This window comes from Stegostoma tigrinum, chromosome 8, assembly GCF_030684315.1.
Source record: "Stegostoma tigrinum isolate sSteTig4 chromosome 8, sSteTig4.hap1, whole genome shotgun sequence".
Lineage (NCBI taxonomy): Eukaryota > Metazoa > Chordata > Chondrichthyes > Orectolobiformes > Stegostomatidae > Stegostoma > Stegostoma tigrinum.
This window is the reverse complement of record NC_081361.1, coordinates 18,803,358-18,831,046: the sequence shown is the minus strand read 5'-3', so window position 1 is coordinate 18,831,046 and position 27,689 is coordinate 18,803,358.

Here is a 27,689-nt window from a genome sequence, read left to right as displayed (position 1 = left end):
CTGCAACCTTCGAGTGGCATAGTTGTGGCACTGCAGGAGGGCCAGGGTTATCTGCGGAATGGGGAAGGGAAGTTGAAGTGGTTCGCGACTTGGACATGCAGTTGATTCATGTGAACCGAGCGAAGGTGTTCTGCAAAGTGGTCCCCAAGCCTCTGCTTGTTTTCCCCGATGTAGAAGGGGCCACAATGGGAACAGCGGATGCAGTATACTGCATTAGCAGATGTGCAGGTGACCAAAGCCTTCTTGTTGGCCTGGGATTGGGGTGAGGGGGATGTGGAGGGGCAGGTGTAGTACTTGCTGCCATTGCAGGGAAAAGTGCCAAGTAAGGTGGGGCTGGAGGGGAGTGTGGAGTGGATAAGGGAGTTGTGGAGAGAGTGGTCGCTCCGGAAAGCAGATAACGGGAGGAGGGAAACTGACTTTGGTGGTGGGATCGGATTTCAGATTGTGGAAGCATCGGAGGCTGATGCGTTGGATTCAATGGAGTGGTATGTGAGGATGAGCATGATTCTGTGTTGGTTACTCTTGCATGGAGAGGTTGTGAGGGATCAGTTGTGGGAAATGTGGGAGACTCAGTCGAGGGCATTGTGAAAAGGGCTTTCCCCAGGGACCACTCTCTCCCTGACTCGCAAGTTACTGATTTAGAGCATCCGCAGTCTCTTCGGGGTTTTTATTTTCAAAACTCGATTGGGAGAGGCTATTTGTAGGTAAAGATTGGGAAGCAGGATTCCTTTCAAAAAGAGGATAATTAGAGACCAGAGTCAGTTTGTTCAGGTTCATGTGAAGGGTCAGGCTATTCGTTGCCGGGTATGCTGAATGGCGAGAGAAATTGAAGAGATAACAAGGTGTTGAGCTGGATGAACACGGCAGGCCAAGATGCATCAGAGGAGCAGGGAAGCTGATGTTTTGTGTCTGGACCCATCTTCAGAATGAGGCAGTGTAAAGGGATTCTGAAAAAAAAATAGAGAGATGGGGAGGCGGAAGGATAGGGGAGCAGATAGATGGAGAGCAGATGGGCAGGTCAAAGAGGTGGGGATGGAGCCAGTAAATGTGAGTGCAGGTGGGGAGTGAGGGTGAGGGTCAGTCAGTCCAGGGAAGACAGACAGGTCAAGGAGGCGGGGATGAGGCTGGGAGGTAGGAGGTGGCGGTGAGGATTGAGGTGCGAGGAATGGATAGGTGGGAGAAAGGAGGGACAGGTTAGTGTGAGAAGGACAAACTGGACTGGTTTTGGGATGCGGTCGGGAGTGGGGAAGTTTTGAAGCTTGTGAAGTCCACTTTAATATCACTGGGCTGCAGGTTTCCCAACTGAAATATGAGGTACTGCTCCTGCAACCTTCGGGTGGCATCATTGTGGCAATGGAGGAGGCCCAGGATGGACATGTTGTCCAAGGAGTGGTAGGGGGACGTGAAGTGGTTCGCGACTGGGAGGTGCAGTTGTTTGTCCCAAACGGAGTGTAGGTGATCCACAAAGCTATGTCCATGCCTCCACTTGGTTTCCCCATTGTAGAGGAGTCCACAAAGCGAAATTAAAGGTCTGGTTAAGAAACACGAGGTATACGTCACGTTGAGACAGCTGGGACTGAGTGAATCCCTAGAGAAGCAGAAGGGCAGTCAGTGTATATTTAAGAGGGAAGCCAGGAGTGCAAAGTAGGGACATGGAATAACTTCGGCAAGTAAAGTTCAGGACAACCCAAAGAGATTCTACAACTACATTAAGGGCAAAAGAGTAACGAGGGAGAGAATAAGGTGCTGTAAATATCCACATGGCCAATTGTGTGTGAAACCGCAGGAGACGGGTGAGATTCGAAATGAATATTTCACATCAGTATTTACTGTGGAGAAGGACATGGAAGCTAGGAAACTTGGGGAAATAAATAGTGATGTCCTGATAACAGTTCATATTACAGAGGAGGTGCTGGAGGTTTTAAAATGCATAAAAGTGGATAAGTCCCTGGGAACTGAGCAGGTGTAGCCCAGAGGGAGGGCAGCAATTATTGGGCCCTTTGCTGAGGCATTGGTATCATTGAAAGTCATGTGTGAGGTGCCAGGAGACTGGAGGTTGACTAACGCGATGCCATTTTTTGAGAAATGTGGTAAGAAAAAGCCAAGGAACTATAGACCAGTGGGCCTGACTCCAGTGGCAGATAAGTTATTGGAGGGGATCCTGAGGGATAGGATTTACATGCATTTCTAAAGGCAACTGGTGAGCGTGGCTTTGTGTGTGAGAAATTGTCTCTCCTGAGTTGTTCAAGATATTCTTTCAGACCTCAGGAAGAAGGCTATTGAAGGCAGAGCAATGGATGTTGTTTATATGAACTTCACTCAGGCTTTCGACAATGTGCTGCATGGGTAGACTGTGAAAGAAGGTTAGATTCCGTGGAATACAGGGACAACCAGCAATTTAGGTACAAAATTGGCTCAAAAGTAGGAGACAGGTTGATGGTGGGGGGTTCCTTTCTGGACTGAAGGCCTGTGACCAGCGGTGGACTGCAAGGTTTTGGTGCTGGCTCCTGTGCTTTTTATCATTTATGTAAATGATTTGAGTGTGAACATAAGAGATATGGCTAGTAGATATGTAGATGACACCAAAATTGGAGATGTAGTAGACAGCAAAAAATGTTACCTACGAGTATAACAGGACATTGATCAGATTGGCCAGTGGGCCAAGGAGTGGGGAATGGAGTTTATTTTAAATAAAGGAGAGGTGCTGCATTTTGAAAAGTCGAATCAGCACCGGACTTAACGGGAAGGTCCTGGGGAGTGTTGCAGAATAAAGAGACGTTGGGGTGCAGGTGCATAGTTCTTTGAAAGTGGTGTGGCAGGTCGATAGGATAGTGAAGAGGGTGTTCAGTGTGCTTACATTTATTGCTCATTGCATTGAGCCTAGGAGTTGTGAGGTCATGTTATGGCTGTACGGGGCCTTAGTTCAGCCACTCTTGGAATACTGTATTCAGTTCTGGTCTCCCTGCTATATGAAAAATGTTGTGAAACTTGAGAGGATTCAGAACGGTTTCACAAGGATGTTGCCAGGTTTGGGGGTTTGAGCCACAGGGAGAGGCTGGGGCTATTTTCCATGGATTGTCAAAGACTGAGTGGAGAGGTTTAAAAAAATGTTCAGCATTTGTAGGGTCAATAGCCAATGTCTTTTTGCCCACGGTAGGGCAGTTGAATACGAGAGTGCATAGGTTGAGGGGGAGAGGAGAAGGTTTTGAAAGGGACCTCAAGGGCAATGTTTTCACACAGAAGGTGGTGCATATATTGACCAAGCTGTCAAAGGAAGTGGTGGAAGTAGGTACAATAACATTTAAAAGGAATTTGGATGGGGATACAAATAGAAAGGGTTCAGAGGGACATGGGCCAAATGCTGACAAATTGGACCAGATCAGTTTAGGGTGTTTGGCCAGCGTGGACAATTGGACCAAAGGGTCTGTTTCTGTGCTGGACAGCTCTATGACTCCATGAGTACCAGAGACCCTTAAACATCAGAATACATTCCTCCTCACGTCAGTTTTAGCCTGAGGAGTAGGATCCGTCCACTCTGTCCATTTCTTTCCTATTGCTTCCTCCTTTTTTTTGCTTCTTTCTTCTTGGTGATGTCCAGAATGCTCGGCTTCAGTGCAGGCCTAGTGAAGTTATCTCTCAGCTGACGTGCTCTCAGCATGGTCTTCTGGCCTTGAGGTGATTCCAAAGCAGTGTCCTCGAGAGATTCAAAGTGTAGCCTGCCACGGTTGGGAGTTGAGGATCAGACTGGAGGTTAGGTGCCAGAATGAATTGAGTTACAAGAACTGACATTCTGAACTTTTTGTTTGTATTTTAAAATGTGTTTCTCTGATTTATCATGGTGAACTTTTTCTTTATTTTTCCAATTGATTCCTATGATCTATAATCCTGCTCTTTATTTATTCTTCAAATTGATTCCGATGATCTTCAGTTTCATTTTTGTAAAAATTTTCCTGACCAACAATTTGTACTTAAGAATCTTAACCTGGCTACCTCTATACATAAGTTGGCCCAAGATGTGACATTTGAGTACGTGTGACAATAAAACTAATTCTAAGATTCAGTTTGAAAATGGCACCCTTTATTTGGAGACTATACTCTATGGTCCTCGACTCTCCCATGAAGGAAACATCTTTTCAGCATTTAGCCTGTCAAGCCTCTTAAGCATTCTGTACGATTCAACAAGATCACATCCTTCTATATATCACAACCCACTCAGCCTTTGCTCAGAAGGTAATCCCACCGCACTGGATGTCATCGAGTGAATCTTCTTTGTGCTGCCTCCCGTAAAATGATATCTTTTAAATAAGGGGACAAAAACTGCTGACATTGTGAAAATATGGTCTCACCAGCACTTAGTACAGTTGCTGTAAGACCTCCCTAGTCTGACACCCCAACCTCCTTGAAATAAGGGCCAACAAGTCTTTGTGTATACCTGCTGCATCTGTGTGCTACCTTCTTGTGTTTTGTGCACAAGTACCTCAATTGCCTTTGTTGCACATTTCTGCTGCTCTTCACCATTTGAATACAACAGCTCTTTTGTTTGTCCTTCCAAAATTAACAACATTGTATTTTCTCACATTAAATTCCAATGGCTTTTTGTCTGCTCAGATGTCAATATCTCTTTGTGAACTCTTTGTGTCCCTCTCGCAACCAGCCTTTTCACTTATTTTTATTTTTTTCTGCAAATTCTGCCCCGGTCATTATATTTCCTTGCTCTAAGTGATTTATGTATGTTGGAACAATTGTGGTCCCAGCACCGATCCCTGTGAAAATCCACTGGCCACAGGTCACCAAGTTGAAAATGAACCTCCAATCACTGCTCACTATTTCCTAGCTGTTAGCCAATTGTCCATCCATGTTAACATGTCACCTCCAACACCATGGACTTTGATCTGAAGACTTCACCTTTTGTGAGGTACCTTGTTGAACGCTGACTCAAAGTCCAAATACAACACATGTCCTGGCTCCTCCCTAATTGCTCTGGTTGAGCAATCTTTAAAAAAATAAGAGTCAGAGATGATTTCTCTTTCATGGAGCCTTGATGACTCTGTTTAAGTTGAGTACGATCTTCCAAATGCACTGTTATTATTTCCTTAATGATTGATCCCAATACTTTTTCAACATTAAATGTTTGGCCTAAAGTTACCTGCTGGTCTGGTCCCCTGTGCATCCTTTAAATACCTTTCAGCCCCTTTGACACACATACACACACACATCTCACAATATAACAATTCAAAATAAATTTATTACAAATCTGAACATTAAATAACATGAAATTTGAATCTGAAACATATGTAATAGCACTGGCAATAGTAAACAATCTATTAATTCTTGTGGTTGTCCTTTGTTAAAAAAAAATCAATGGTTTTTTTAAAAATCCAGAATACTTAAAACAACTCAACCAACAAAGATTTGTGGGCTGAAGACACTGTTGACCGAGCCACACATTTCAGCTAAGTGCTCATCACTGCACCAATGGTTTGGATAAATGGTCAATGAGTTTGTTTGTTTCCCCCAAAATGGCTTGAACTTTAGAAATGTGTATCCTCTCACAGGCACTCTCTCATTGTTTCATTCACAGTCTCACAGTTATACACACAGACTCTCTCACACAGAGTCACATCCAGATAATCTCTCACAGACTCACACTTCCATTTAGCCTCTCTCTCACAGCCTCACTCATCCAGTCTCACTCACTCAATTTCTCTCTCGCTCTCTCACACACACTCTCAGTCAGTCACACTCATACTTCACAAAGCCACACTCACACTCACTCAGGTTCACTCACACAAATGGACTCATTCACACACATGGACTCACTCTGACATCCCACAATTTCACAAGCACAGTCTCGTCCAGTCTCAGTCTGACACACACAGACACAGACACACAGATACACACACGCACACACAACCTCACAATTTCATTCACACACAACCTCTCTGTGACCATCACTCACACACATTCTCACTCACTCTCACGCTCTCACTCACACACACGGTCTCACTCACACAATCTCATTCAGGTGCTGCGGTCAGAGATTACACAGTATGCAGCTGGAGGAACACAGCAGATAAGGCTGTAACAGAGGTGCAGGAGAGTCAACGTTTTGGGTTGGGACCCTTCATCAGGACTGGGGAGGTGGAAGGGAGCTGGGAAATAGAGGGAGTAGGGGTGGGGTTGGAGGAAGGTAGGTGGGATGGTGATAGGTGGATGCAGGTAGGGGTAGTGGGGATTGGTCAATGGGAAGGGTGGTGAGGATAGGTGGGCGAGCAAATGGACAGGTTGTGTCAGGTGAAGGAGGTGGGGATGAGAGGGAGGATTGGACATGGGATGAGGCCAGGGTTGGGGAGGTTTGAGACTGGTGACTTCGGTGTTCAGGCCATTGGGCTCTGGGCTTGTGAGGTGGAATATGAGGTGTTGTTCCTCCAGTTGGTGTGTGGCATCACTGTGGTGGAAGTCGCAGAGAATGATATGCTGGATGTGAAGGTTGGTGGGGTGGCATGTGAGGACCAGGGGGATTATTTCTTTATTTTAGCTGGGGTGACAGGTTTGAGCACAGAAGTGTGGAAAATGCAACAGATGCAGTTTAAGGTGTTGTGAACCAACAGAGGCAGGTTGTTGCAGTCCTTGAAGTAGGAAACATACTTCAACAAATGTACATTCCCACTCTGTTGATCCAACATGCCTTCAACCACAGATCTTGTATTTCCCATACTTCTGCCCTCAAAACACCTCCCCGCAATAAGTATAAGGGCAGAGTGCCCCTGGTTCTCACATACCACCATTCCAAACTCCGCACCCAGCGTACCATTCTCCACCACTTCTGACAGCTACAATTCGATCCCACCACCAAAGAGATAATTCACTCCCCACCCCTTTTTGCCTTTCGTAGGGACTGCTCGGCCCGCGACTCCGTCAGCTGCTCCACACTGTCCATTTACACCACCACTGAGCCCTGGCATCTTTCCACGCAAACACAGGAGGCACTACACCTGACCGTACACTACCCCGACTCACCTCCGTCCAAGGCCAAAGGCAAGCTTTCCAAATCTGACTGGGATTCACTTGTATATCCTTTAACCTGGTCTACTGTCTCCACTGCTCCCGATCTTACCTCCACTGCAATGGTGAGACCAAGTGCTGGCTCGGGGACTGATTCAAGGAACATCTGTGCTCTGGACACGACAAACAACAAACACCTTCAAGTTGCCAACCATTTCTCACTCCCACTTCCTGGGTGACATATGCATCCAGGGCTTGGTCCAATGCCAAAAATCACAACTACACCACTCCATTGATTGAAAACTCCTTCACCTGCATCTCTTGCATTACTCTCCTCAAACCACCTCCCCTCAATAATAATAAGGACAGAGGCCCCTGGTCTTCACAGACCAATCCACCAACCTCCACATGCAGCGTATCAGTCTCCGCCACGACCGCCATGTGCGATCTGACTCCAACAGCATAGAGATATTTATCCCCCCACCATTGTCTGCCTTTCGTAGCGATCGCACACTCTGTGACACCCTCATCCGCTCCACACTTCCCATTTTGGGGGCACTGTCGTTTGTCTATTTTATAAATGACCTGGATGAGGGATGGGTTCGTAAATTTGCAGATGAGACAAAAGTCGGTAGAGTGGTGGATCATGCGAAAGGATGTTGCAGGTTACAGAGGGACATAGATAGGCTGCAGAGCTGGGCTGAGAGTTGGCAAATGGAGTTGAATGCAGAAATCTGTGAGGTGATTCACTTTGGAAGGAGTAACAGGAATACAGAGCAGTAGGCTAATGGTAAGAGTCTTGGTAGTGTGGATGAGCAGAGAGATCTCAGTGTCCATGGACATAAATCCCTGAAGGTTGCCACCCAGGTTGATAGGTTGGTTAAGAAGGCATACGGTGCCTTAGGTTTTATTGGTAGAGGGATTGAGTTTCGGAGCCATGAGGTCATGTTGCAGCTGCACAAATCTCCGGTGTGACCACACTTGGACTATTGCACACAGTTCTGGTCGCCGCATTATTAGGAAGGATGTGGAAGCATTAGAACAGGTGCAGAGGAGATTTACCAGGATGTTGACTGGTAGGGAGCGAAGGTCTTTATGAGGAAAGGCTGAGGGACTTGAGGCTGTTTTTTGTTGGAGTGAAGAAGTTTAAGATGAGACCTCATAGAGACATACAAGACCATTAAAGGACTAGATACGTTGGACGGTGAGAGCCTTTTTCCTCAGATGGAGATAGCTAGCACAAGGGGGCATTGCTTTAAATTGAGGGGTGACAGATAGAGGACAGATATCAGAGGTAGATTCTTTACTCATTGTAGTAAGGGCGTGAAATGCCCTGCCTGCAACAGTACTAGCCTTGCCAAGTTTAAGGGCATTTAAATGGTTGTTGGATAAACATAGAGATAATAGTGGAATAGTGTCGATTAGATGGGCTTCAGTTTGGTTTCACAGGTCGGCGCAATATCGAGGGCTAAACGGCCTGTACTGTACTATAGTGTTCTATGTTCTCACCCCACCACCCGCAGCCTATTCCTCTGCAACTGCAGGAAGTGCTACACTGACCCTACGACTCCCCCTTCATGGCCATCCAAGGCAAATTTTCCATGTCCAATTGGGGTTCACCTGTACATCCTACAACCTGGCCTACTGTATCCATTGTTCCCAACATGGCGACCTCAACATCAGTGAAACCAAGTGCAGACTCGGAGACCAATTCATGGAGCACCTGCCCTCTGTTCATAACAAATGCAACAGCTCCTGGTTTCAAAGCATTTTAACTCCACCTCCCACTCCCTGAATGACATCTCCATCCTGGGCCTCCTCCGATGTCACAATGATGCCACCCGCAAACTGGAGGAGCAGCACCTCATATTCCACATCAGGAGCCTACAGCTTTGTGGCCTAAGCATGGAAATCACCAGTTTTAAAACCTCTCCATCACCCTGCCTCATACCATGTCCAACCCTCCATCTCATGCCTGCCTCCTTGACCTGACACAACTTGTCCATCTTCTCTCTCACCTATTGCTCTGCCCTTCCCACTGACCAGTTCCCACTACCCCTAGCTGCACTCACCTATCACCATCGCACCTGACTTTCCCCAACCACACCCCTCCTCTCCCTCTTTATTTCCCGGCTCCCTTCTCCCTCCCTAGTCGTGAGGAAGGATCGACTCTCCTGTCCACTTATGTTGCCTGACCTGTGAGCTTCGTTCAGCGCCACACTGTACTGACTCACTCTGTGTTCACACAATCTCACTCTCACATATAGACTCACACAGTCTCACTCACACAAATGCACGTTCAGTCACATACAAATTCCTAGTCTCTCACACATGATCTGAATCTGACTCTCTCTCTCACACACACACACAAACACCCACACACACTCACACAGTCTCACTCTGACTGCACACAGTCACATGCACTCACACTCATACAATCTCACTCACTCTCTCACTGACGACACAATCTCGCTCACACTCATGGTCTGACTCACACTCTCACAGTCTCACTCACACACAGTCTCACTCCCACTCACTCACACACATGCCTTCATCTTAATCTCACTGACTTCACACAGTCTCACTCTCAGACACACACTTACACAGTCTCACTCAGACAAACACATATCTCACTCAACTACAAACTCCACGTCTCTCTCACACAGTCTCACTCTCTCACTCGCTGTCTCACTCACAGCCTACTCTGATACTCCCATTTTCACAGTCTCACTCACACACTCAGTCTCAGTCACAATCTGACTCTGACTTCACACAATGTCACTCACCCAAACACTCACACATTCTCACTCACACAAACTCAGTCTCGCTCACACACAACCTCTCGGTCTCATTCATACACAAACTCTCATTCTCACTCACACATAGTCTCATACTGGCTCTCACTCACAGATTGCTTTTTCAAAACCAACCAATCAAAACATGTTTGTCATGTTTATGGAAGACTGGTCACAGGATTCAATTATCCAGCCTTTAACCAAAATTTGCTGTTGTGCGAGATGTTATAAAAGGCAGAGAGAAGCACTTTACTCGAAAATCCAAAGTTCATGTCGTCCAGGTTGTCTGAAGGCAATCACTGTTTCCAAATTGCCCTATAATTTGAAGTAGAATACTGTCAAGGTCATTTATTCAGATATAGCAGGGTTTTGAACATTAAACAAGAGGTTTTAGATACAATTGAGACAATATGAAACCGTGTGTTCCTTACAGCTAAAACTTCCAGAAACACGAAGATCTTCTTCTGGTGAAACCTGGTATTGTCATGCTCGGAGGCCTATATGTGTACCGATTCCTCAGGATGAAATTATAATTTACGGTTTTATTCATTGCATAATACACATTTGCATTTTGCGGAAGTACGAGCACTGAAAAAAACAGAGGAAAAGCACATTATTATTCACATATGCTTTCATAATATTGATTGTACAGCATCAAACACAGAAAGTTGCAGTGTGATCAATACAAAAACACTGAGAAAAGCAATCATTTCCTTCAGCATTGAATCGGAATCTTCAAGCTAACACCACTGGGGACACCGAAAACAAACACAAGTCACTGATCCAGCGTATGACCATTTTCTGAGGGCAATGATAGATGCACAATAAAAGCCAGCTTTGTCAGTGACTCTTGCAGCCAGTGGATTGATTTTTTTTTCTCAGAAAATTGACAGGAATTGCATGCTGCAGATGCATTGGGACTCTTTATCCTAATAAGACATCCTGTTGAACAGAGTCTGGATCGCATGTTTTAAACCACAGCAGAATGAAACCTCTGAGTCCTCTTTTCTACTTTTCACCAGGAAATGGTGAGGGGAGGCATGCTGCAGATTAGCAATTTGGCTGCAGTGACCACACCCGTATTTCTTGTCTCTCAGCCATGGGGCAAAAGGAGGGGAAAAAGATTAAGTTTAGCAACAGGAAGCATTTCTTTTGGAATAACCAGTTAGAACAAGACTGAACAAAGCAGAACAATGTTATATCAATGTGAATAATTCTGGGCTCATTGCCACAACCAACTCCAGATGTGTAACCTTCACTCAATACGGCTTTAAGAGTGGTGGGCATGTGGAATGCGCTGTTGGCAGTGATAGTGGAGTGAGATACTTTCGAGACTTTGAAGCGGCCCTTGGGTAGGCCCGTAGAGGATAGTAAAAAGTACAGCGTGCAGGATAGATTGATCCTAGTGGGATAATAGCTCGGCACAACATGGTGGGCCACAAGGCCTGTACTGTGCTGTACTGTTCTATGTTCTATGTGAAGTGGTTCTGAAGAAGGGCTGCTGGACCCAAAACATTCACTCTGATTTCTCTCTACAAGTGCTGCCACACCTGCTGTGTTTTTCCTGCACTTCTGCTCTCCAGTATTTGCAGTTCTTGGAGATTTTTTTGGCTTTAGGGCAATCAGATGAAATTCGGTACACCAAATAATTCTATTAGGTGCAAATATTAGCTGTTTACTGGCTTTACATTCATCAGAGATGAATCCTGCTGAACATAGTTGGATGTGTTCAATTATACAAATTGAAATATCTTCAGCATTTTGGTGAAATCAGTGGGAAATATCAATCCCCTTGCAGCTATTATGATATTCAGAAATAGATTTAGACTAAATTGATGCAAATTCCCCTGCTCACCTTTCTTTGATTCTATGATCTGCGCAAGATCATAATCCTGAGGACGGTCGGTTTCAAATCCGAGCACGGCCATTGCTTTCGTGAAGATGTCCGATACCCGGTCTTGGTTAGTCACCTAAATAAAACAATATTCACTTTTCATTGATGCATTCGACACACACACACAAACAAATGAAATTTGTCAAAGCTCAATTTCCAATCGGTTGAAAAACATAGCTGTTTTCACTCAGAAGACCAATTGGGACATTACACTGAAAGCTGTAAAAGTTACGTGAAGAAAATTAAGACTGGTAGGGCCGTTATTGTAAAACATGCCTTCGATGCTCCATAACCCATAGACTGTGATCAGTAAATGCTGCAATGTGAATAGCAACAGATTCCAGTGCTCAGGTTTACCTACACAGTCAGTTTGAAGTCAGTAAGTAGTTATGAAAGTAGTAATTTAAATAAGCCACTTCCATCCCCTCCCACCCAAAACCCCAATACCATTTGCCTGCTTTTAACATTTATTGTCAACACAGAAAATGGCTCAATGGTTGTTCACAAAATCTGAAATTTCCTAACACTGTGCTTATATGTATAAAATGGTTCATAAAATTGCTTTACAGTTTGAGATATTTAGCAATTTGTGATTTGAAGACAGTGCAAATATTTCACATTCAATCAATTGTGAATTGCACAGGAATAATATTGGTTGGGCAGGATATTGAAAAGACCAATTTTTTGGAGAAATTGTCTGTTTTTGTTTAATTCTATCTTATATTTGGCGCTCACGTCTCTCAGCTCAAGTTTGAGCAATGACCTGTAAGATGAAATGCACGAGCTGATTTGCTGTTTCTCCTGGAGAACCACAATGTTTTCTGGTTGACTAGACTCATGCTTAATTTCACTTTAATTGCACCGTAGTTCATGGCGAAAAAAAAAATTACTTTGCCAGCCACGCAAAGCAAAGATCATAATAAATATATTAACGAACAACAAATTTGAAAATTACCACAGAAGTTGTGGAATTAACTTCCTGAGGAAGTGTCAGAGATAGGCAGAATAACAATAGGTAAAAGATATTTGGATAAGTACTGAAATAGGAAAGGTTAGAAGGGATATTTTGCGCTGTATGTCTCGACAACTCAAAGTGGTAGAGTCAATGATGACACAATTAGAGGTTATGTTAACTAACATCCCGTAAATTGATCTTTTTTGAATAACTAATGTCTTTTCCACTCCGTTTGTGCAGGCTGGAAACAATTAATCACTGATTTTAGTGATTCATTGGCGATGCACTGGGTTTTCTAAAATATGTTTCATAAAGTAGCACACAAGTGTGCGAGCAAAAACTGAAGCCTGTGGAATGAAATGGGCAGTGGTGGTATAGACACAAAATTGGGTGAGAACGAGAGTGCAGAATCATGAATAACAGTCATTTGCTCAGACTAAATCAAGGAAATGAGGGAAACTGTTTCCTGGCCCCTCTGATACGATGTACCAAGGACAAAATCTGAGGTCATTGGTGAGGAGAAAAGGCCAAAAAAATTGCGAATTCTGCTGTTACCAAACCACAATATCTGAACATGTGGACAAAGCAGATTAAATTGCCTTCTTAAGGGGAACGAATAATTATATGAGACAAAATTTGCAGTGCAGTGGTAAAAAGGACATTGGAGCAGGACAAGTCAGATACTTCTTACTGAAATTTAGCACAGACACAATTACCCAAAGTTTTTTTCACTTTGTAATAACGTTCCATGATTCTTTGCCTGGCCTCAAACAACCGTGTTCATTGGCAAAAATATATTCCTTTTTTAGCAGGAAACGTTGTTGCCATTTTTGTTGCAATTTGTTTTGTATTTCACAAATGTTCAATTTGAATAGGTCGTTTGCCATTTGCTTGTCTAAATTCCTCCTCAATTCTTCGGCTGGTTCTGCCCCAGCTCCAACTCTCTGACAACCCAACAAATGTTCTTTTTACCAGGTCATAGAGATGGTGTTTGTAAACCATATTTAAATGCCAGAAGCAATTTCACACACATCACACTGAGCTCTGTGGAGCCACAATCAAAGACTATCACTGATCCCTTCAAGGAAAATTAATGATCAAGCCAAACAAATAATCTATATGCCTTCCAATTTGGCCAACATTCCTTAGGCTTTACTCAACTAGTCAGTTTGGCAATTCTTCTATTTTGCACACTTCTCCAACCCTTTTTTTTGATGTGCTTTCTTCCATGCTCCAGCCTTTTAAATTTCACATGAGTCAAAGACAGGAAAGAAATACTATTCAATGTCTCTGCTAATATTACTCGATTTGTAGACAGATGGGCCAAAGTGCCTGTGGTCAGCTAACTAAAGATCTGGTCCCTCCTTGCTGATTTTTTGCACAGTTAATGGCGTGGGTTAATCTGCGATTTTTCACTTCAATAGTTATCAGCCCATTCCCAAAATGGGGTAGCAGAGTGCTGCACCTTACTATTGACATTTAAACGAGAAATACAAGGGAAATGCAGTCAGGCCTAAAACCTAAACACTGCCAGTGCATCGCAAAACCGGATCCAAATGATGGACAAAGCACACCCATAGACCAAAAAAAAAAATAGGCTTTGGCAATGTGGAAAGCAGACAATGATTATGACTGCATGGCAACAAATAGTTTGGATAAAATATTCTCTCGCCTTTCTGTCGATACTGACAGGAAACAACAACAAATACTTAGACTTGCGAAGAGAGAAAACAATCCAGGTACTTACCAAAATAGTTTTAAATTCTTTTGCTTGGTCTTGCTCAAAACCCACACGGATGAGACAGCTTTCCCCATTTTGTTGGTTGTATCGGGGGCGTGTTGTACTCTCAAACCTGCCTGAGCAAGCACGCTTCCGAGACTTCGCGATGTCACAGTGTGGATTTGATGTCACACCACTACTGCGTGAATCTCCTGTGGAAGCACTGTCCGTGGATTTCAGTGACTGTGGAAGAATTATTTTGTTTGAGAAGACTTTTGGAAACTGTTGCATATGAGATAGTTCCTTCTTTCCAGTTATATTTATTGTTCCACTTCTGAGGAATTACACTCCCACATGTGTTTACTAGCTGTTTAGCCAACGTCAACAGTTCATCACATAGCACACTGATAAATTACCAAGTTAGTTCCTGAAGCACAATAACATTGTGGTCATTTCACTTGACCATTTAAATTGGTGCTTCAATTCTAAGTTTGTCAGATGAACCCTTTGGGACCTCAGTTTGCACTCAGCAATTGAACATTCTTACATCAATATTTATCTGCCCGTTTCACCCAACTATGCACAGAAATCTTGAATCCAACTACACTGTGTACACTGTGTAACGTTAAGGCACACATTTATGGCATTATGAGTGACTGTGAATGGGCCAGTGTATTGTGAGGGTCAGAATGTGTGCAGGACAGTACCACAGACAGAAAGAAAGACAGAGATAGCAACAGCAAAACACATGGAGCCATAGATCCAAAGAAACTAGAAGCAAAATCATTCAAGTCACTGCAGCTCTTAGTTTATTATTAATATAGAGGCAATCACAACACTAAACAGGAGAATCCATAAAAGGGTAGAGGGTATTTTAAAACAAAATAATACCACTCCAAAACACCCAAACCTGACCGAATAATGCTTAACCCAATTCTTGGGAGAATAAATTGCTAAAATATCCCTGAGACAAGTCCCCCTGGACATATTCAATAAACATCAACCATGAACTTTGATAATCTCCCGCGATACAACGGTCTTCAGCAGACAACACAATAATCAATAGCTAAAAGGCCAAGGATAGAAGAAAAACAAAACATGCAGTCAAGAGCTCTGCGTGCAGGGAGCTGCATTCCTTTATTGCAATTGCTGGATCAAGGCACAGCCAACAGACTCGAAAGTACTGCTTTTGGTGGCAGTGCACTTCAAGCTGCTGCAGTCATACACCATGCACTAAAATTTACTGTGCAGAAATTAAAAATGATGTTCAGGATTCAAGATGAAATACTTTCATTGTTCGTGCGATGATTTTTTAAAAAATCACATGTATAGCTTTATTTATGTATTTTTCAAAGTTGTATAAAATATCTAAGCAAAACAAAGCAAATCTACACATCTCAAAAAAAAAGTTAGCTTTCATTTCGTCAGCAAATAATATTTGTTCTGGAATCAGATGCTTCAGTAAACGGCAAAAGTTTGAATTTTGTTGGGAATGGCATAGTTGTCTTGCATTGGTTCTGAAACCAAGTAACCCAACTTTAGCAAGTGGGACCTGCTATGGAAAATTGCTGGCAGCGGCCAATCATGAGGATGCTTCGTGAAGCTGCCTTCAAACTGAGGATTACAGTCTGGCTGAAACCTCAAAATGGCTAACAGTCCATTAGCTCTCAAAAGAAAGGTAAAGTAGATTGGCCAGGCAGTCATCCAGCTCCAGTGGTTGAGGCGCTATCACCGAGTCCTCTTGCATCCTCTCGATAGGATAGGGTAACAGAGGGAAGAAACACAGAAGAAAGTTAGAAAAGAAAGAAGAAGTAAATGCATCTGGACGGACCAGTGTCTCCGTGAACAACCTATTTTATGTGGTGAGTGCCTTCTTGTCTCACCTTTTCCGGTGGATTTTGCAAAGTGCTGTGCTTTTGCATTTCCAAGTTGCTGCAATCTCCTGAAATTCTGGCTGAAGCAATGCTTTCTTCACAATCCTCACTCTCAGGGGATGTTGGATGCTGAGAGCTTTTAGTTGGTGTGCTGTTTGCTTTAACACCTCTCCTTGAAAACGGTTTGCAAAATGGAAAGGGGAACACATCAGAAATATTGAAACGTCATTACATTCTGGACAAACTTTCAAACAAATTAAACTAGAATGAAGGTATGTTGATGCTGTGAGTATCAGAAGTTTGAATTTTGCCACATTCAACCTGTGACAAATTAATAGTGACGCACTAATACCAAGAGTTAGCATTATTAGTGTTGAATATTGTTCCATTTTCTAATGGTTAGGGAGTATACGGATGGGAGATAACATTTTGCATATACAAGTGGCACAAGAATCTGGACTTATGACAACGTTATTCAACCTGATATCAACCTAGTTCATACAAAAGGGAAAATGTGGACTTGAATACCCACAAAGTAGAAAATCTACCCCAACCTGGCCACATGCTAAGGTGTACATACTTTCTTCCTGAAAGAAGAATTTTGTTGACAATTAAAGTTAAAACAAAGTAATACCATTGATAAGTGATAGAAAACTGTGCACAATACTTTGAAAGGTAGGATAGTGAACTCTTAATGTGGCCTTCAGGATATGGGTACTGCAAAAGTTAGAATTCCTATTCAGAACCTTGCATTCAGATTGCACATTTAACACAGAAAATTTCCCAAAACTCTCAAAAGGAGTCCTGCAGATGGCATGACAAAAATTTCCCACACTGAAAATCCTGATGTTGGCACATGAGGCATGACATAATACAGGGAGCAGAGCAGATGGCTGCTGAAATGTGAGATTGCAAACTAATGCAGCGTTGTTGATTGCCTCCACTTTGACAATCATATTTCAGCTCCGGAAACTAAAATCACATCCAGAGAACATCTACACTCATGTAAAGAGAAGATATTCCAGCAAGTGAATAAGTGTTTCCCTTCACTTTCTTGGTTTTGATATAACAGTTGCATGACATTGTCCACATCACTGCAAGGCAAAATGTACCAACAAGGCATGGGCTTTCCTCCGAAACTCTACATGGGTGTGTGGGGGAAAAGAATATGACTTTGCTGAGATCAGCTCAGTCCTTGACTATTGTACAGAAATATAAAATAATGTCTCTAGCTCAGGAAAGTTACTGAAAAAAATAAGTTTGAAGTCTTTACTTATGCATGCACGACAACACAAACATATACTTTCATGTCAACTTCTACATGGCAATACATTTGAATTGTCATGTGGAATTTCAAGTCTGAGAAGCATGGCCGATAATTTTTCAGCACAAGTTATTTTTGCTGCCTGCTGACCCACAAAGTAGAACATAGATCTGATTTTTCATTCCAAATTGTTCATCATTGCCAGTTTTCATCTTATCGGACCACAAATATGCAAATTCATTTCACAGTAACAGCTTTTTTGTTTAATTGTCGCTCATAAACAAATTCAATGAGGTGAAATTTAGCCATGGTGTATAAACTTCTGATAATAAATGAGAATCATGAGACAGCAATACCAAGCTCATCACAGGTCCACATTCTACAATCACGGTCAAAGCAAAGAATCTCTATCAATCAGTCTACAATAGACACATTCACAAGGTGAGAAGAGCACTACTATTCCTTGCTTCGCCTCAAGTTAATCAACTTTATCAGTGACTAAAAACATCTCAGTCCCATGAAGCAATAATGAGTCCATATCAAACAAAACCATTTGTCAAGAAACCGATGTACTTATCTGTCTGTCCAATCATCCCTATAATAAAGGAAGTCATGACATATCTGTTGTATTTAACATGGGATACTTACCAGCTGAAGAGCTTAAACACGCTCTTTTTGGGATTTGCTGGTTTCTCCCGTTCAGAGGAAATACTGGAACTGCAGGATGGCAGATAAACATTTTCAGACAAAATTCATTCAAAATTAAACAGATGCCTTTGTTCAATATTCGTATTATTGATAGCAAATCAATCATTGACATGGAAATGAAATTGCATGAATGATAATTTTGCTTGCAAAAGACACATGTTTTCAGGCAGGAGTACATTGAATATTAGTTTGACTAATGAGTGGCAGCAGATTTAACTGCAAACGTTCTCACTGTCGGCACAGTGATCTTTTCTGCTATGTGAAGAGCAGATCAAGATGATAAGAGGTCTTAGGAAGTGTCACCAGACCCAAAAGTTAACTCTGTTTTCTTTCCACGGATGCTGGCAGACTTGCTGAATTTTTCCAGCAATTTCGGAGTGTGTTTTTGAATGACAGCATGCACAGGTCCTTTGGGTATTTTTTTTTTACCAAGAAGATAACCCAACAAGTCTTTTTGCAGAACACATGGAATTGAACAAAACTGTCAAACATCGACAGCAGGTGCAGAAAAATTAACAAGGACCAGGCTTGAAATAAAGTGAATTGAAAAAAATGAGAATCAAACTTTGAGTGCCTAAGGTAATAGAATAGGTTTTAATGTGATGCAGAAGTTCGTCTGGGCCTCATCCACACTGTCATGTGAACGTACAGACATTATCAGGCAAACAATATAAAAGTGGTCATGAATCAGTCACGGCAGATGACTAAAACACCACGTGTCACATGTAGGAGGTAGTGAAATGAAAGAGTAGCTCTCTTGACCAGTAGCAACGGGAGCAAGGCTTTCTGTTTCTGATTCTTTTCAGACAATCTGTCCGAAAATCAGCCAAACTGTCCCAGAGGTCAAAACGAACTTTAAATACAACTTATGATCCACGCAAACTGAGGTTCTGTCACATATTGTACTTCCTGTTACAAAAAATATCATGATTGAAGTTGGTTCAAAACTGACTGTACCGGTGTTTGAATTGATGATAATGCCAGGTGCTTGTTACACATGTTCATCCATAGCCTGAGGATGAGCTTAATAGGGAGCTAACAAAGTGTGGAGCTCGCTGAACACAGCAGGCCAAGCAGCACAGATTTTTTTAAATAATAACTTCTGCCCACCCACTTATGAAGAAGCTAACTGCTGTCAACTAATGTAAATATTACAAAGCCTGCTCTGTCAAAACAAAAACCAAATTCAGTTTTCTAAAATCTGATCCTTAACCAACTCTGGCCCACCAATGGCAAAGTCATTATTTTTTAGTTGGAGCTTATTTTTGCTTGTATTATTAAAAAGGCACTGTGGCCATCTCTAGATGAGGAAATGATATTTTTAGGCAACCATTTAAAAATACTTAAAAATGCTGACCAATTGTGTCGGCTTGTTACTGATTTTGTGTTCATAATAGGATTGTGTATTTGAAAAGAAATTCGAACAAAAAGAAACACATCTCAAAACTAGTACAGTTTACATCTGGATTTGTAGATGCACCCAAAGCACGAGGTCTTGGACATGTTGCGAAAATTGGTCACTCATCAAGTCTTTGCATTTTCCTGTTCCCGTTGGCTTAGCGGCAGTACGATCTGTGCTATTATACGCCAATAAAACACATTTTGATACAACACAATGGAAATGATTCATAGAGCAACCGGCTTTATTCCAATATGTCAGAATTCATGATCACAACTTTGAAACCAACGAAAAGGAAGACGATAATAAATCGGCAGGCTCACTAGCATTCAACAGTAGTTAAAATTGTGGGAGATTTTAAAAACCAAACGAAAATATTTTATCTGCACATTCCTACAATCCAGTTACTTAGTTGTTATTCTCAGCTAAGTATAGTTGTGTGAAGAACAGGTCCAGAAACTTCTCGTCTGGGCGAATGATGTAACATTGACAAGCAAACTGCATATATTTAAGACACGAAATGATTTCATATTCCTGAACGAACACAAATAAATAACAAGCTGTTAACAAAATGTTAAAATTGCAAGAAGTGTAACTGCTATATCCTACTCAGTGGTACTTTAAACAGCATCAATAACTTTATTCCAACCACACGGTAAATCATGTCACAAAAATATTTCTGCTTTGGAAATAAATGACATTTATGTGACTTTTCAAGGATAAATTTCTGTACAGATTATCCAGGATGGTTTCAGGTCACAAATTCATGATTCAATGATGGATTTTTTTTCAAAGAAGTATTAGGGATTCACCTCAGAACCAGAAGCTGATTTAGGTTGAAGGCAAGAAACATTATGAAAGATCATTTATCCAAGCAAAAGAAATTCTGCAAAGTACAAAATAAGTGGCTGGTCTATCGTAATTGATACCAAGGCAGATGGTGAACATGTTGAGTTAATTTTTCAAAGTTGCGGCATCATAAAATTTACGGGCCATGTGCCGCTAGAAGTTACTGGACTATTTTCTTTCAATCACATTGGCTTCTTGGTTGAACCTTGTCACGATTTGACATGTAAAGAGGGGCAGAACTCTCAAAGTCAAATGTTGATAACGTTACTTTTAAGTTGTAAAGTGCATGCCAGTTTTCAACAGATCAGTTGAAATAAACACTTGAAGCATCATCCATGAGAAATGACGGGCTATTTGACAGATGTCACTCTGTGCTAATTAAGTGGAGTCACACAGCGTTGGATGCCTATTTTGCATCCCAGCTGATTTTACACCACAGGGCCCAGCTTGGCAAATTCGGCGTCAGTTGTTTCTGATTGCAACCTATTCTATTCATAGGTTAGATTAAAATGGCACCTCAAGTTACAGTTTTGTCAGCAAAACCATGTGACAAACAATGAATTGAACTTTGTATCATGTTCATATTCTCACGCTGTCTGCTGAATGCTGCAGTACAAGACCAAAATATCGTCTGCATGGATTTCCTCTGGGTGCTACTGTTTCCTCCCACAGTCCAAAGATGTGCAGGGGAGGTGGATTCCCATGCTAAGTTGTCGATAGTGCCCAGGGATGTTGAGGTGAGGTGGGTTAGACATGGGGAATGGGTCTGGATGGGATGCTCTTCCGAGGGTCAGTGTGGACTTGTTGGGCCAAATAGCCGGTTTCCACCCTATAGGGATTGTACGATACCCTCAATAGTAACCATGGCAACAGAGATATTTCAGAAGTTGGTCTTACCAAATTCAGAAATATGGAATCAAATGCCCAGTCAGTGATGACCCCAACGGCTGCACTCCCTCACTTTCTGATCTTCCATAAGTAACCGATGCCTCTCTTCTGACGGAAAATACCAACTAATATGGAGAGATTATTTACTCAGTCTCTTCGATAATGAAATAGCTTCCATTGCACCCAGACTAATTTCACAACATCTTCATTCACAGAACACCAGGAAGGTCCTGGACCTGGTTGTGAATGCTGAAAGGTAACTTGCATCATAACAGCAGTGCAAAAACAGGCCATTTGGCTGAACTGCTCCATGCTGCTCTTTACACTTCTCCCACCATGCTCCAAATTCTTAATGTGCCTCTTTGTGCCCTTTCTGACATCTAACTTTCTCTCAAATCCATCTCTGCTATTCTTCTCAACTTGTCCTGGTAGCAGCAGCTTCTGCAATCTGACTGCTGCGAGCAACAAAGCTTCTCCTGATTTCTTTATTGGATTTATTAGTGATCATCCACATTTAAGATGTAGTTGTGGACTCTTCCAACATTCCCCATCAAGCAGAAAAAGCACAACAATATTGAAAGGCACGCTTTCCCCGTTTCATGCATTTACAAACATTTTGCACAGTACAATCACCTTTCGTCTCTTGTCGAAGTTGATCAAGCCATTCTGTAAGAAATAGACATGAACAAAGAAAATTAATTCAATATATATAAAGGTCAAATGGTACTATGAGATCATGAAATTTAACAGATCAGCAGTGAAATACAAACTCTGTAAACTTGTTTCAATTTTAGGAAATAGTCAAAGGTCAAACACAAATGATCGATCATTCCACCAGGTTTATATTTTGGCCATTACATAGAGCCCTTTGTTCCACTCAAATAGATCAGTACCAAGCTGATGCCATTCTCAGCTGCTCAACTGCACAATAGGCAGTGACGTCCAGCTAACAAATTTACCTGTACAAAATAAAAATGATGCCCACTTTATCCAACCTTTAGAAAAACTAAACCTGTATTCAATCAACTGCAAAGCCTTTTGCATGTTTCTTTATTTACATATTGTTTGATTCGCAACACAAAGCATCACATTATTCTCATCAGTATCATTAATCATACTTATTCGTTTCTTTTATTGCTATGAGCAGCTTGCAATGAAACTGTAACAATAGTGCTCATCAGCAAATAAGGAATCCAAATCTTGTAAAACAGACTTACGAAACGATAATTGGGGAAAGCCGAATCCAATTTTGTTAAGTCCGTGAAGAAAGTTCCCAGGAATGGTACAATTCCCTGAACTACACCCTGGAAAAGTGAGGTGAATTTATTTCATCCATTGTGAACGCACTGTCATATTTCCCAAACATACTACTCCATGCCTTATTTATACCATTTATCATGCAACTAAATCTAATTAGAATCAAAATTTCGGACTCAATTTTTGACACAGTTACACAGTGGAATACAAAGTTAGATCTATAAACGACAGGCAAGTTCGGAGTTTTGATCCCTGATCTGTTAACTGTCAACCAAACTCAATGTTTGTGTAACTTCATCATTTGGAGATTGGAAATTTTCTAAGTACTGTGTGATTTTGCCTGAAGATGGAAACAATTTATCGCACCAGATTTCCAAACGTTTGACTCAGTAAGGTTAACCCTTATTTTTCAAAACTCAAGAATATAATTCTACTCAATGTCTTTTCATAGGACACCTTTCTGACCCCAAGAAATAATTTAATGGTCTCAGACTGCTTAAGGAGCTAAAAGCCTAGGAGATACACCGGAATTGGCAAACTGGAACCAAAACTGACTTTGCGACTGGAAGTATGTGTGATTTTTGAAGAGCATTTTTGCAACTTGAAGCATTCATCCAGCAGCATACCACAGCATAAAGTGATGGTTCTTGTTGTGTGTACATGAATTTTCAAGGCACAAAAGCTACAAGTGTGAACAGCAGGTTCACAGGTGCCACAAGAATTCGCGATGTGGTAAACAGCAAAAAGCCTTAGTCTCCAAGATTACACACATGGGCTGGTTAGAAGCCCTGAAAAGAGGCAAATAGAATTCTATCCTGAAAAGTGTCAGGCGAAGCGTTTTGGGAGGACAAATAAGTCAGGACAAGACATGTTAAATGGAAGTTTTAGAATGTACAGAGAATCACGAGGACCTTGCTGTGCGCATAAGCATGTTCATGAAGGCAGGAGGACCTGTGGATAAGGTGGTAAAAGCACCATATTGGATACTTGCCTGAATATAAGAGCAGACGTAAATAAAATTAGTTGAGCCACAGTTAGAACACGGTGTGCCTCGAGACTAAAGCATTTTGCTATTTACCACACCTCCCATTCTTGTGTCATCTGTGAGCCTGATGTTCATACTTGTATCTTTTGTGTCTGGAGCATTAAAGTGCACACAGCAAGAACTATCACTCTACCCTGTGCTACACTGCCGAATGAAAGCTTCAAGTTGCAGAAATGTTCTTCAAAAGTCACGCTTACTTCCTGCCAAAAGCTAATTTTGATTCCAATTGACTAATACAGCTCGGGCGGGAACATTTCAGTTATAGAAAGGGGCTAAATAAGCTGGGACAATCTTCACTGCAACAAAGACACTGAGGAGGAACCTGGTTGAGGTTCAAAGCGTTCTGAGGGATTTGGCTAAGTGTTAGGAAAAACTTTATTCCCTGTCTATCAATATCAGGGCTTACAGTTTTAATACAACAAGCAGGCTATTTTTAGGGGATTTGTTCAAAAACTTTTCACCCAGAAGTGGTGGGTTTCTGGAACGCACTGCCTAAAAGGGTGGTCCAGGCAGGAACCCTTGAGACACTGAAGAACAATTTTGATGAACTCTTGAAACGCCATTGCCATCAAAACTCCTGGGTGGGGGTAGGGGTTGTGGAATTTTGTAGGAATGATACCTACCGTTGAGGCAGGGGATCCCAGTTCAGTCCAACCTCCTTCAGAATGGAGTCATAAGCTTGGCTGAATGAGTTGACAAAAACGCCAATAAATGCAAATTCTTTGAAGGGGTAGAAAAACAAAGTTGCTGGAAAAGCTCAGCTGCTCTGGGAGCATTTGTGAAGAAGAAAACTGTGTGAATGTTTTGGGTCTGGTGACCCTTCATCAGAGCTCTATAAAGGGGTCTTGTGGTTCAGTGGTAGCGTCCCTACCGCTGAGCCAGAAATCTGAGTTTGAGTTCCACCTCTGCCAGACAAGTGTCATCATGTGTCACAACATGTTGATGAAGAATACCTAGCAGGCGATGGGCTAAGTTCTACAAAATGGGATCAGAATAGGTGGGTGCTTTATGACCAACGCAGACACAAGGGGCAGTGCTGAAAAAATTCTCGTCATGTTGCCTCATTCATGATGGCTAACCGAGTTATTGTGTAACCCGGGTTTAGTTCTTCCTTCGCTACACAAAAAGGGAACGCCAGATGAGTACCTGAATCTCTGCCTTTGTGAGCGTCGGCATATTTCAATGCTTCAGCCAAGATGTTGTATTGAGATTAAATTCCATTACCCACAGTGTAGAAACAGGCCCTTCGGCTCACCAATTTCACACCGCCACTTGAAACATCCCACCCAGAACCATCCCCTACAGCTCGCACACCCCTGAACACAACCAGCAATTCAGCATGGCCAACCCACCTAGCCTGCACATCTTTGGACTGTGGGAGGAAACCAGAGCACCGGGAGGAAACCCATGCACACACGGGGAGAATATGCAAACTCCACACAGACAGTCACCCGAGGTTGGAATCGAACCTGGGTCCCCGGCACTGTGAGGCCGCAATGCTAACCACTGAGCCACCCCAAAATGTGCTGCACTGACCGGGAATCGAACCCAGGCCGCAGCGGTGAAAGCGCCGAATCCTAACCACTGGACCACCAGTGATGCTGACCATCTCTCAAAGACAGCAAGAACTGCAAATGTTGGAGTCAGAGTCAATACAGTGTGGTCCTGACCTGACACGTTGATTTTCTTGCTCCTCTCATGCTGCCTGACCTGCTGAGTTCCTTCAGCTCCACACTGTATTGACTGTTGTATTTATCCATCAGACCATGGGAAATGTTTGTGCATACCTGCCTGGCCTCGCAGATATACTTCCGTTCAATGTAGAAATATTCTACCCACAACCCAACACACTGATAGATATGCAACAAGCAGCATGGTTATAGCTTCAAACATATAACCAAACATGTTCAATGGCTTAAGTAGCAGCAATGCTGATAACTTCCCTTTAGTTACCCGGAGAACTGCTTTACAGCATAGTTATAACAAAGATACACCATTATGGAAAGATAAATCAGATTTACTTGTAAAGCTTCAAGATTAACTGCTTCAACTTGAGAACGTTTCATTCCAATATTAAACATAAAGGGATGATTACCTTCTTCTTTGTTACTTTCAGTGTTTTGTGTGTCAGTATTTTGTTCTCTTTCAAGGTGCTGTTGAGGGCGGCAAATTTTGAAGCTCCATCCTGAAAATGTACATAGAAAACCAGCTATTCATTCACTGCATCTAATCTATGTCTCCCATAATATCAAATGAGATAACAGAAGAGATTTCAAAACTCAAGCCTTTATTGTAAAAACATTTTACAACGCTAAAGCCTTATGTCAACATTTGGCCAATTCGAACTCAAGAGGTGATAGCCAGGCAATGATATTTGGAAGTGATATTACAATTTATCCCACGCACAATAGGTTATCACAAAACTAGTATCAATGTTTAACCCATAAAACAATCACTTGGCAACTATTTCAGATTCCCATCCAAGTGTGCAAATCAAATTGTTGGACATGGTGAAGTTGCTGCTTCAAACTGCATTTAAAATGAGGTTTCAAATTATATTTTCTGAGATTTAAAAACACAACAGTGAAAATGATGATTGCTGGCTCACTCAGGTGAAATTCACCAGACAGTCACATTTGGGGAAGTATTTTCAGAAAATACGCTATGGTATATCAAGGTGGTATCTTATCACTACACTCAGTGTCAACTAAGGATCGACAGTAAGTGTTGATATGGTGGCCTGGCGAATGGCACACCCATATAAAGTAAAGCTTAGCAAGCCATATTGCCAGAGAACATCTGTGTAATATGCTTAAAGATTAACGAACCATGCATCGATATTCACTGTACAATCTGGGAGACAGCATTATGGAAGTTAAACAACTGTCCAATCTTGAACTCAGATTTTCCCATGTATATTTACAGAAATTGACACCACAAAAGCAATCATCCTGCACAACACGCGTTTTTGATTATTAAAAACAAATCTACTTTTAGATTCAAGCCAGATATGAAAAGTAATTTGGAATTCTGCACTGTGCACCAATAGCAAACATAATAAACAAGGTGTGACAGCAGCACCGCAGAAATTCTGGAGCCAGCAGATGGACAGCAATGCAAAAACATCGTCAACCGCAACTAGAACTTTCAGCAGTATGAAAAACGGAGTGTCTGTCAAATTGTTAACAACCCAACATGAATGCTGCATTTCGTCCTCTTCAAGTACCAGCTTCAAACTGCTTTGATTTAATCTAAGAATGATTCAACAGAAAACTTGCATCTTGCCTCCTTACTGTCCTGGACACACTAGTTTGGTCAAGTGACATCAAAATGTTTATAACTAACAAATTATTTTGTTACTTTGTAAAATTCAGGAACAAAATGACTGGGCAAACAGCATGACAAACAGAGTGAGGAGGAATGTCTCGAAACCTGGTAAAACAATATGCTTTTTGAGAAGGTTTTTGAAGTTAGTTTGAAATGTCAGTGGTGGTCCAAGCTAGTTGAAACTAAATAGTTGATGTCTGAAATGCTCAACAAACAAAGCAATGTGATTATCTCTCACTTCCAATGCAGTAAATATTTATTACCGCAGAGAACAATAAAAGGAAGACATGCTAATTGAACAAAAACACTAACGAGAACCAATTAAAGCTATTCGTGTTTTGCCTTGGCTTTTATTAATTACGAGGCCCTCCAAGTGTGCAAATCAAAAGAAAAGAAAACTGACATATATCCTGCTTTTAATATCATTGTGCAAGTGTTCAAACTTCCAAGGTAACGAACACTGAGAAAGATAATCTGTGAAGGTTGCATCATGACAGAACGATTTTGGAAGACTTGAGCCAAGTTAGACCATCCATATGTAATACATGTAACCCTTGTTGCATTATTGATTCACAGTATTTGCATGCATTCAGACACCAATGTAATTCATTGTAGATATTTTGCTTGAAAATACCTATAATGCCCTGAATATCGATGCACAGTGCCAAATGCAAACGCTTACCTGTTTTTCGTGCTGGCTCCTTGTCAT